Consider the following 12,929-nt stretch of genomic DNA (forward strand, 5'->3'; position numbering starts at 1 on the left):
GCAATGACAGAAGTCAAACGTTTTCTGTAAGTCTTCACAAGGTTTTCACACTGTTGCTGGTATTTTGGCCCATTCCTTCATGCAGATCTCCTCTAGAGCAGTGATGTTTTGGGGCTGTTGCTGGGCAACACGGACTTTCAACTCCCTCCAAAGATTTTCTATGGGGTTGAGATCTGGAGACTGGCTAGGCCACTCCAGGACCTTGAAATGCTTCTTACGAAGCCACTCCTTCGTTGCCCGGGCGGTGTGTTTGGGATCATTGTCATGCTGAAAGACCCAGCCACGTTTCATCTTCAATGCCCTTGCTGATGGAAGGAGGTTTTCACTCAAAATCTCACGATACATGGCCCCATTCATTTTTTCCTTTACATGGATCAGTCGTCCTGGTCCCTTTGCAGAAAAACAGCCCCAAAGCATGATGTTTCCACCCCCATGCTTCACAGTAGGTATGGTGTTCTTTGGATGCAACTCAGCATTCTTTGTCCTCCAAACATGACGAGTTGAGTTACCAAAAAGTTATATTTTGGTTTCATCTGACCATATGACATTCTCCCAATCTTCTTCTGGATCATCCAAATGCTCTCTAGCAAACTTCAGACGGGCCTGGACATGTACTGGCTTAAGCAGGGGGACACGTTTGGCACTGCAGGATTTGAGTCCCTGGCGGCATAGTGTGTTACTGATGGTAGGCTTTGTTACTTTGGTCCCAGCTCTCTGCAGGTCATTCACTAGGTGTGGTTCTGGGATTTTTGCTCACCGTTCTTGTGATCATTTTGACCCCACGGGGTGAGATCTTGCGTGGAGCCCCAGATCGAGGGAGATTATCAGTGGTCTTGTATATCTTCCATTTTCTAATAATTGCTCCCACAGTTGATTTCTTCAAACCAAGCTGCTTACCTATTGTAGATTCAGTCTTCCCAGCCTGGTGCTGGTCTACAATTTTGTTTCTGGTGTCCTTTGACAGTTCTTTGGTCTTGGCCATAGTGGAGTTTGGAGTGTGACTGTTTGAGGTTGTGGACAGGTGTCTTTTATACTGATAACAAGTTCAAACAGATGCCATTAATACAGGTGACGAGTGGAGGACAGAGGAGCCTCTTAAATAAGAAGTTACAGGTCTGTGAGAGCCAGAAATCTTGCTTGTTTGTAGGTGACCAAATACTTATTTTCCACCATAATTTGCAAATAAATTCATTAAAAATCCTACAATGTGATTTTCTGGATTTTTCCACCTCATTTTGTCTGTCATAGTTGAAGTGTACCTATGATGAAAATTACAGGCCTCTCATCTTTCTAAGTGGGAGAACTTGCACAATTGGTGGCCGACTAAATACATATACACACACACACACAGTTGAAGTCGGAAGTTTACATACACATACGTTGGAGTCATTAAAACTTGTTTTCAACCATTCAACAAAGTTCATGTTAACAAACTATAGTTTTGGCAAGTTGGTTAGGACATCTACTTGGTGCATGACACAAGTCATTTTCCAACAATTGTTCACAGACAGATTATTTCACTGTATCACAATTCCAGTGGGAAGTTGACTGTGCCTTTAAACAGCTTGGAAAATTCCAGAAAATTATGTCATGGCATTAGAAGCGTCTGATAGGCTAATTGACATAATTTGGGGCAATTGGAGGTGTACCTGTGGATGTATTTCAAGGCCTACATTCAAACTCAGTGCCTCTTTGCGTGACATCATGGGAAAATCAAAATAAATCAGCCAAGACCTCAGAAAAAAAAACCTATTGTAGAACAATAGTACGCAAGTATAGCACCATGGGACCACGCAGCCGTCATACCGCTCAGGAAGGAGACGCGTTCTGTCTCCTAGAGATGAACGTACTTCGGTGCGAAAAGTGCAAATCAATCCCAGAACAGCAGCAAAGGACCTTGTGAAGATGCTGGTGGAAATAGGTAAAAAAGTATCTATATCCACAGTAAAACGAGTCCAATATCGACATAACCTATAAGGCCGCTCAGCAAGGAAGAAGCCACTGCTCCAAAATCGCCATAAAAAAGCCAGACTACAGTTTGCAACTGCACATGGGGACAAAGATCGTACTTTTTGGAGAAATGTCCTCTGGTCTGACGAAACAAAAATAGAACTGTTTGGCCATAATGACCATCTTTATCTTTAGAGGAAAAAGGGAGGCTTGCAAGCCAAAGAACACCATCCCAACCGTGAAGCACTGGGGTGGAAGCATCATGTTGTGGGGGTGCTATGCTGCAGGAGGGACTGGTGCACTTCACAATCAAGATGGCTTTATGTGGCAGGAAAATTATGTGGATATATTGAAGCAACATCTCAAGACATCAGTCAGGAAGTTAAAGCTTGGTCGCAAATGGGTCTTCCAAATGGACAATGACCCCAAGCATACTTCCAAAGTTGTGGCAAAATGGCATAAGGATAACAAAGTCAAGGTATTGGAGTGGCCATCACAAACCTCAAACCTACAGAACATTTGTGGGCAGAACTGAAAAAGCATGTGCGAGCAAGGAGGCCTGCAAACCTGACTCAGTTACACCAGCTCTGTCAGGAGGAATAGACCAAAATTCACCCAACTTATTGTGGGAAGCTTGATGAAGGCTACCAGAAACGTTTTACCCAAGTAAAAATTTAAAGGCAATGCTACCAAATACTAATTGAGTGTATGTAAACTTCTGACTCACTGGGAATGTGATGAAAGAAATAAAACGCAAAAATAAACCCTCTCTACTATTATTCTGACATTTCACAATCTTAAAATTAAGTGGTGATCATAACAGGGAATTTTTACTAGGATTAAATGTCAATAAATTAGTTAAAATGTATTTGGCTAAGGTGTATGTAAACACACACAGATATATAAACTCAGCACAAAAAGAAACATCCTTTTTCAGGACCCTGTCCTTCAAAAGATAATTCATAACAATACAAATAACTTCACAGATCTTCATTGTAAAGGGTTTAAACACTGTTTCCCATGCTTGTTCAATGAACCATAAACAATTAATGAACATGCACCAGTGGTACGGTCCTTAAGACACTAACAGCTTACAGACGGTAGGCAATTAAGGTCACAGTTATGAAAACTTAGGACACTAAAGAGGCATTTCTACTGACTTTGAAAGACACCAAAATAAAGATTCCCAGGGTCCCTGTTCATCTGTGTTAACATGCCTTAGGCAATAAATTACAATGTCTGTACTGTGAGACGCCTAAGACAGCGCTACAGGGAGAGGGGACGCACAGCTGATCGTCCTCGCAGTGGCAGACCACGTATAACAACACCTGCAAAGGATTGTTACATCCAAACATCACACCTGCGGGACAGGTACAGGATGGCAACAACAACTGCCCGAGTTACACCAGGAACGCACAATCCCTCCATCAGTGCTCAGACTGTCCGCAATAGGCGGAGAGAGGCTGGACTGAGGGTTGCAGGCCTGTTGTAAGGCAGGTCCTCACCAGACATCAACGTTGCCACTCTGGAATGGGATCGATTTGGAGGTGGAGGGTCTGTTATGGTCTGGGGCGGTGTGTCACAGCATCATCGGACTGAGCTTGTTGTCATTGCAGGCAATCTCAATGCTGTGCGTTACAGGGAAGACATCCTCCTCCCTCATGTGGTACCATTCCTTCAGGCTCATCCTGACATGACCCTCCAGCATGACAATGCCACCAGCAATACTGCTCGTTCTGTGTGTGATTTCCTGCAGGACAGGAATGTCAGTGTTCTGCCATGGCCAGCGAAGAGCCAGGATCTCAATCCCATTGAGCACGTCTGGGACCTGTTGGATTGAAGGGTGAGGGCTAGGGCCATTCCCCCCCCAGACATGTCCAGGAACTTGCAGGTGCCTTGGTGGAAGAGTGGGGTAACATCTCACAGCAAGAACTGGCAAATCTGGTGCAGTCCGTGAGGAGGAGATGCACTGCCGCCCCAAATGCAGCTGATGGCCACACCAGATACTGACTGTTACTTTTGATTTGATTACCAGGACGTGTGCTCCGGGCATGTGCTAACCAACTGGCAGATATCTTCACTGACATTTTCAACATGTCCCTGATTTTGTCTGTAATACCAACATGCTTCAAGATGACCACCATAGTCCCTGTGCCCAAAAAGGTAACCTGCCTAAATGACTACAGACTTTGAAAGGCTGGTAATGGCTCACATTAACACCATAATCCCCAAAACCCTAGACCCACTCAAATTTGCATACCGCTCAAACAAATGATGCAATCTCTATTGCACTCCACACTGCCCTTTCCCACCTGGACAAAAGGAACACCTGTGTGAGAATGACATTAATTTATCTACAGCTCAGCGTTAAACAGCATAGTGCCCTCAAATCTCATCACTAAGCTAAGGACCCTGGGACTAAACACCTCCCTCTGCAAATGGATCCTGGACTTCGACGGGCCGCTCCCAGGTGGTGAGGGTAGGTAGCAACATATCTGCCACGCTGATCCTCAACACTGGAGCCCCTCAGGGGTGCGTGCCCAGTCCTCTCCTGTACTCCCTGTTCACCCACAACTACATGGCCAGGCACGACTCCAAACCATCATTAAGTTTGCAGACGACGCAACAGTGGTAGGCCTAATCACTGACAAGACAGCCTATAGGGAGGTCAGAGGCCGGGTGGTGCCAGAATAACAACCTATTCCTCAACATAATCAAGACAAAGGAGATGATTGTGTCCACATCACCAACAAACTAGAATGGTCCAAACACACCAAGACAGTCGGGAAGAGGGCACGACAAAACCTACTCCCCTCAGGAGACTGAAAGGATTTGGCATAGGTCCTCAAAAGGTTCTAGAGCTGCAACATCGAGAGCATCACTGCCTGGTACGGCAAATGCTCGGCCTACAACCGCAAGGCACTACAGAGGGTAGTGCGTACGGCCCATTACATCACTGCGGCTAAGCTGCCTGCCATTCAGGACCTCTACACCAGGCAGTGTCAGAGAAAGGCTCTATAAATTGTCAAAGACCCCTGCCACCCCAGTCATAGACTGTTCTCTCTGCTACTGCATGGCAAGCAGTACCAGAGCACCAAGTCTAAGACCAAAAGGCTTCTCAACAGCTTTTACCCCCAAGCCATAAGACTCCTGAACAGATAATCAAATGGCTACCCGGACTATTTGCATTGTGTTTACCCCCCATCCTGACCTTTTACACTGCTGCTACTCTGTTTAACATCATCTATGCATAGTCACTTTAACTATACCTACAGGTACATATTACCTCAATTAGCCTGACTAACCGGTGCCCCGCACTCTGTACCACCTGTATATAGCCTCTCCTGTTTTTCTCAGTCATTTTACTTATCTATTGTTTCCCTAATACCATTTTTTTTAAAACTTAATACCCATTTTTTACTTTACTTTGCACTGTTGGTTAGGGCCTGTAAGTAAGCATTTCACTTTAAGGTCTACGTCTTCTAGGTTTGTGGCTTATCCTGCTTCTCCACCACATCGCTCTCTGCGTCATTCCCCATAGGCTTTTCTCTCTTCCCCTGGGTTCCATGCCGTTCCATATCATCTGCTTTCTCTCAGGGAGATCGCTTAGGCCTACTGTTTGTTATGGTTAGCTGTCCCTCGCCATCGCCACAACAGGCCCGCAGCCCTACTTCCTGTAAGCGAGCCCAGATAACACACGCTGTGGCGAGTTCACTCAGTCACTCGGTTATCCATCTCCTGGCCTGGCGACAATGGGCAAATCACACTGCTCCATGCCAGTGTGCCACCACACCACTCCACTTTAAAGGAAGATGTCATTTCCATGAGGTTTGTGGCTGAGCGGAGCCACTAAGCTAAAACATCCTGACCTGTCTGTCTGACAGACTGTGTCGGTCTGCCCATAGGGCCACAGCTGAAATGCTCTCTCAGTTACACAACATGGGGCATGGTGGCACCTGTCACAAACCACTAAGCTCAAAGATATGTTCTCTCTCTTACAAACACTAGGCTGCTTTTGACGGGCTATTACGTAAAGCCTATGTTCCTCAAGTGAGTACATAGGAAGACTGATTTGTAGGCTCTGTGTCCTATTTATTATTTTTCTTAAGTCAACATGGTCTAGAACTTCAGGCTATAAGCCCATCTTTAAGATCGGCTTGTTAAAATAAGGCAACAACTCAAGCTGTGCCCTGAAATGCCCTTTCCTTCTCCTCCTAAACTCTATTCATTCTTACTATGACCCATTTTAAAATGTTGGGTTTTAACACTCCCTAATGAAAGCTAAGCCACTTTACAAATCAGTTCCCCCTTGAATTACAATTTGCCATTTTCAAGTTCAGCTACACCGTGTAAAATTCCTTTCACAATCAATGATCGCCAGGGTGACGGTGTTGTACGTATAAGAGAAGTCACAATGTAGCCTAAAGATGTACATTTAAAAAAAGCACTATAATTAGGTGGATAAATCATAAGTATGTAATGCATAGGCTATGACTTGACTAAATAACATCTAGGCATTTGATTTACATGACAAAAATGCAGCACATGTGACTGCCCCTGAGACCACATGGTCAGGGGGAGAGCTGAGCATAAACGTAACATGCTGTGGAGGGGAGAGAAGAAAAGCTAAAAACAAGGTGTGTTTAAAGACTCACTGAGTAACCTCTGCAAATCCCTCTCCCCACCTAAAGCTCAATGGTGGCTGAGAAAAACTAAACACACCTCAGCCAAGAGTGCAGGCACTTACAACAAGACTCTGCAAAACACGTAGCTACCTATTCACTCATTCCCAAACACAAATAGCCAGAGGCCTTCACCCCCCCCCACACACACACACACACACAGTAAACACACACCACAGTAACCTGAAGGTAAACAACTACCTCAAGTCAAAAGAAAAGAGAAGGAGAGAGAGAAATTAAGATAAAGAAGTGACCCAGTAAGAGATACACGCACCTGAAGCCCAGCTCAGCCTAGCGTTGGCCTGTATGTGTGAGACGTAAAGGATCCCAGCAGTCAGTCAGTCAGTCAGAGAAACACGCAGGTGCCAGGCAGCAGCCTCAACGAGTGGGCTGAGAGCAGAAGAAGTAGCTGCAGTCCAGAGACAGAGCACTAACTCCTCTGACAGGGTTCTGGGAGAAGCAGAACACCACCAAGAGTTTTCCATTCCACAGGCAGGCTTGCGCCCTCTCCTTTTTCCTGCACTCTCTTTCAGCGAGCTCTTCTGATCTCGCACATTTGCTCACGCGGAGGTACTCTAATCACCTCCCTCACAGACAGAAAATAAACGTATGGCACTGAGAGAAGGACAGCCCATCATGGAGAGAAATAGAGGGGGGGTGGTTATGAAATCAGTCCCCCAGGCACTGTGAACAGAGAAAGGGAGACTGTGGCAGTGAGAGGACAGCTCAACAAGAGACCCCTCGTGGAGGAGCCTTGGGGAGCTTAGCAGCGAGCACGCTTTAGGAAAGGACATCCCGCATGCTTTACGGCACACAGGACTACCCCCTCTCCCTGGCAGAAATGGTTTGCTCCATGAGAAGCTGCTCAGTCACTGTTGCAGAGTTCCTCCCCCCTGAAATATAGTACACAACAGGAGAATGTATACAGTTCTCCTGAAAGCACGAACACAGGCCTAACTGGGTCTGTACTGTATGACTCAATGCACCGCTTTATCTTCACTGTACGGTATTTGGAATGCTTTGCAACCAGAATTCAAATTACAGCAATCATCAAAACAGAGGCACTTGTAGAATTAAGGCACATCCACATATGTTGTGTGAAATGTTCAAGGGACCTCAAAACGTGGGTCAGTACAGTAAGATAGAGGCAGTGACACAGATTGTGTCATTTAAAAAAAGCTACAGTATACAGACAGAATGCCAACCATTCTGTGTTTGTTTCACGCCTCATTTGGCTACATCTCCATAGAAAGACAGACACACCCCCCACCACCCGTCACATTACCAATCTGATCCTCCTCATCATCGTCGCTAGAGCCACACTTCGGCCTCCTGCGTTTGTTTCTGTCTGAAAGGCCGGTCCGGGTTGGGTCAGAGCTGGCCCTTCACCACTCACCAGACTCCCAGGTCTCATGTCTCCCTCTCACAGGCCCTCATTCTTCAGCTAGTCCCCCTCATATCAGCCTGCCTGGCTGTCACACGCAGACATATCTGCTCACACTTCCAGACCTGCCCTTCTCCTGCCCTCTGAGGCATCCACTTCCTAGTTACTAATGAACATCAATGGGTCATGGGTATAGTGCAATGCTGCTCTGTGCAGCAACATGTATGTGTAGCGATAGGCCGTAAATCGCTCCCCGCAGGCTCCAGCTAGGTGAACCAGGTGGTAGCTATGCTTACGTGATTACCCCTACCTACAGCTGGGGCGGATATATGGACAGCCTCAGGAACAGGGAAACCAGAAAGGCCCCCTGCCCCTCTCAGAGTATTGTTCCACACTCTCACTGTTTACACACCGATTTAGGATGTTTACACAGAGGAGGAAATGGCCCAGTGCAGTCAGACCTCTACAGCACTGGAGCAGTCCTCTCCTCTCCTCAGGCTCCTAGCAGTGAGGCCCAGCCTAGGATACAACAGTACAGCAGCCTGTCTGCCAGAATGGCTAGGGGCCACAGCCAAAGTTGTGGCTACAGTTCTGGTTGGCTGAGGCTTATGGCCGGGGATGATGTAACATATTATGCTTGGCTACAGCTTATGGATAATGGCACAGATTATGGCTATGGTTATTGTAACAGTTGTGGCTGGGGAATGGGCGTGGGTTAGGGCTTAAGGCAATGGCCGTAGCGTGAAGGGACACTTTTATGGCTTATGGCACCACTTAAAACTGCCGTTATGGCTTTACAGACACTTAAGGCAACAGTTATGACTACTGTTATGGCAACAGCTAGTACAGCTAAAATATGGTACCAATTACGGCTAAGGAATTGGATACGGTGCGACTATTTCTAAACTTTGACAGCCCGATGTAAAGTTATGGCTTCAAACCTTTTTACATAACAGGATCCCTGCAGTACAGAACAAGTGCATCAGTGGCACATATCCTGCACTCACTCTATGATAACAGGCCAGGTATACAAGCAGCAATGCGCAGTCCCACTGACTTAATGATCCCTCTTAGCTTGATGATGATGATGAGACGATAAGAAGCTCATCAATACAATGCTCAGATCCTTGTCAGACATCTGGTGAGCTGTGAGTGTGACCCGCTAGGTGATTAGAGTAGAGAGTTCTGCCGTGGTGTGAGACTAGGAGCAGTTTTGAAGACAGACATACGCACACACACGTGGAGCAGCAGGACGGGGGTGAGAAGTCACGGGCCTGAGGTGCAAACTGAGGCAGATGTACTGTGTGTGTGTGTGACATCTCACACTGTTTCCCTAGCACTATAGCCCTCAGAGAAAAACACTCAAACTCATGAAACTACCATTTGGGCTGAACTAATTGGCTCTTAAAATTTGACTGAGGACCCATTAAAACACTGACAGGGACAGACTCATCTCATGGTGAGGCAGCGAAGAGACATTGTCCACTAACTCAGCCACTTTTCTAAACAACTCAGAAGACTGTATTGATTCATTAATTGACTTAAATAAGGCAATTCTGTTGACCTAACCCATGGTCATGAATGTGTAGACAGTACTCTTCACACTCTTTAGTTATTGATACACTTAGCCTAGATGTAGGTTTAGGCCAAGCTTCAGTTGGGAATTATTTTTTATTTTTTTAAAGGGGGAACTCTTTTTGCTAGAATTGTTTTGGAATGTTGCCTTGGTAACCCTGAAAAAAATAGATAGCTTACCTCAAAATCCAATTAATTATGGGGTGGGGTTGTTAACCTATAGGGAGTAACAGTATTAACACTAATATCATACCCTGTACTTACCTATACTTAGCTACAGTTTAACAGTAGAAAATAATTGCCACACCTCCAGAAACTATTTGAACTGTGACAACATTCACTTTGTTTTGTCTTTGTACAGCTGTCAAATTACCAATCACACTTGGGTCAAAAGTGCACATGAGCGACCGTGGCAGGAGAGTTTCAATAGCAGGTATGCATGTACCACAAAGCCTACTTCATAATGAACCAGTTTTCTAAAAAAAGACAGTGTTTGCTATGCTAAAAGTAGACCTTCATGATTTAAGGTTCAAAGGAAAACCAAAAAGGAAATACAAGACAGCACTTAAACCATACAAAGATTATGTAATCAACTTGTGTTAAATACATAATCACTGTTAATGTAAACGCCACATGGCGTAATTATTATTAGTAGTAGTAGTGTTATTCTAACGTAAAAATACATCAACTTCGCCATAGGAAATATACAATATCCTGAAATGAATTCAAAGTTATACAAATGATTGTTATGCACCATACAGTAATTGACTCAGTAGATTTCTTTGTGCAGTACCATACAGTAGATGAGAGGGAGCGATACTGCGTAGGCTGGGTCAGATTTCACATTTCCATGGCAACAGCTGAGGGGCTGTTAACTACCAAAACACAGCTAATTTGTGTGTGTGTGTGTGTGTGTGTGTGTTGGGGGGGGGGTGCTGTGTTTCAGTAGTCACAGCCCCTCAGATGTTGCCATAGGGGGGGGGGGGGGGTTCAACCTGAGTGTTTTTCAAACCCCCTCACCCCTTCTCACGCAGCATGGGCACCTCAGGTAATAATAATATTAATCAGAAATTCAATCTGTGAAACGCCCAATCTACACACTGGCCTCCGTAGCAACAACAAGCCCCTGCTCCCCCTTCTCGACCGGTCACCCAGCTTTTGTACAGGAGGTAATATTAGCAGGTATTATTTTATATTAGATTGGAGTCATTTCTACACTGAAAAAAAATAAATAAATAAGTGTTGGTCCCATGTTTCATAACCTGAAATAAAAAAATCCCAGACATTTTCCCCATATGCACAAAAAGCTTATTTTTCTCAAATGTTGTGCACAAATTTGTTTACATCCCTGTTAGTGAGCATTTCTCCTTTGCCAAAATAATCCATCCACCTGACAAGTGTGGCATCTCAAGAAGCTGATTAAACAGCATGATCATTACACAGGTGCACCATGTGCTGGGGACAATAAAAGGTCACTCTACAAATGTCACAGATTGGTGTGATTGGCATGCTGAATGCAGGAATCGCCACCAGAGCGGTTGCCAGAGAATGTAATGTTCCTCTACCATAGGCCACCTCCAACATTGTTTTAGAGAATTTGGCAATACGTTCAACCAGCCTCATAACAGCAGACCATATGTAACCACGCCAGCCCAGGACCTCCACATCTGGCTTCGTCACCTGCAGGATGGTCTGAGACCAGCTACCCGAGCAGCTGATGAAACTGTGGGCTTGCACAACTGAAGAATTTCTGCACAAACTGTCAAAAACCGTCTCGGGGACATTCATCTGCGTGGTCGTCGTTCTCACCAGGGTCTTGACCTGACTGCAGTTCGGCATTGTAACCGACTTCAGTAGGAAAATGCTCACCTTCAATGGCCACTGGAATGCTGAAGAAGTGTGCCCTTCACAGATGAATCCCGGTTTCAACTGTACAGGGCAGATGACAGATGTCGTGTGGGCGAGCGGTTTGCAGGTGTCAACATTGTGAACAGAGTGCCCCATGGTGGCGGTGGGGTTATGGTATGGACAGGCATAATCTAAGGACAATGAACACATTTTATTGATGGCAATTTCAATGCACAGAGATACTGTGAGGAATTCCTGAGGTCCATTGTTGTCATTCATCCTCCCCCATCACCTCATGTTTCAGCATGATAATGCACGGCCCCATGTCACAAGGATCTGTACACAATCTCTGGAAGCTGAAAAAGTCCCAGTTTTTCCATGACCTACATACTCACCAGACATGTCACCCATTGAGCATGTTTGGGATGCTCTGGATCAACATGTACAACAGCGTGTTCCAGTTCCCAACAATATCCAGAAACTTCACATAGCCATTGAATAAGAGTGGGACAATATTCCACAGGCCACAATCAACAGCCTGATCAACTCTATGTGAAGGAGATGTCGTGCTGCATGAGGTAAATGGTGGTCACCAGATACTGACTGGGTTTCTGAACCACTACCCTACTATTTAAAAAAAAAAAAAAAAAAAGAGTCATCTAATCAATAGATGCATATTTGTATTCCTAGTCATGTGAAATACATGGATTAGGGCCTAATGAATTTATTTGTCTGATTTACTTATATGAACTGTAACTCAGTAAAATCTTTACAATTATTGCATGTTGCGTTTATACTTTTGTTCAGTGTAATTAAAAAAACAACGGCGACAGCAGAAGTAGAAAAAGACCTCTACCACTGAGCTGAGCAAGTCAACGGTCAAAACCACGGTAAACAACAACAATCGAGAGATGGAATGCTGATTGGGTGGGGGTCAAGACCACTCAAGATCGTGCCACCACAATGTTCCGGAAAGCTTTCTGCAAAACTCCAGTACCTTTGACATGCAAGAGCTTTCACAAGCTTTTGCAGAAAATGTTTTCTAGGTAGGCCAAGTTCAGTTTAGTGATCGCAAATGAAAATGCCCTGGAAATGCCTCAAAATGCCCCCGAAAAGGAGCTCACACGGTCAAAAAAATGCCATTGGAAAAAGGTTTATTTCCTATCCTGTATGGAGCATGACTCCTATCAGCATATCCTAGTTTGGTTGATTCTGTGCTACAGAATTGTGATTACATGCAACAGGCAGCAGCATATATAGATAGATACAAGCCTCATCTGTGTTGTGTTGTTCCTGCACTGAACACTCAGTGTTGGGGGGGGGGGGGGGGGGGGGGGGGTTGAAGAGGGTTAGATGAATAAGCTAATTGATCAATCAATCCAATATGTCTACGAATTCATGATAAACCAGACCTTTATCCAGAGAAAGCTAGTTAAGGGGACAGGTTGGAAACGTGCCAATGTAGCAAAAAGATAGACCGGAACCAGGGG

At 45.1% G+C, this 12,929-nt stretch overlaps 1 protein-coding gene across 3 annotated transcripts in view; it reads right to left on the reverse strand.

Annotated features, from left to right (window-relative positions):
* The window catches only part of LOC139407167 (nuclear receptor coactivator 1-like), an 86,197-nt gene that overhangs the window by 68,169 nt on the left and 5,099 nt on the right, over positions 1-12,929 (reverse strand). Inside the window, exon 1 of one of the 3 annotated variants that reach the window (XM_071150683.1) lies at positions 6,907-7,330. The exons of the other annotated variants lie outside the window; for them this stretch is intronic. The gene's annotated coding sequence lies outside the window, so the exon portion shown is untranslated. Of the gene's footprint in view, positions 1-6,906; positions 7,331-12,929 lie in introns of those variants that run through there. 3 annotated transcript variants of the gene reach the window in all.

This window comes from Oncorhynchus clarkii, chromosome 4, assembly GCF_045791955.1.
Source record: "Oncorhynchus clarkii lewisi isolate Uvic-CL-2024 chromosome 4, UVic_Ocla_1.0, whole genome shotgun sequence".
Taxonomy (NCBI): domain Eukaryota; kingdom Metazoa; phylum Chordata; class Actinopteri; order Salmoniformes; family Salmonidae; genus Oncorhynchus; species Oncorhynchus clarkii.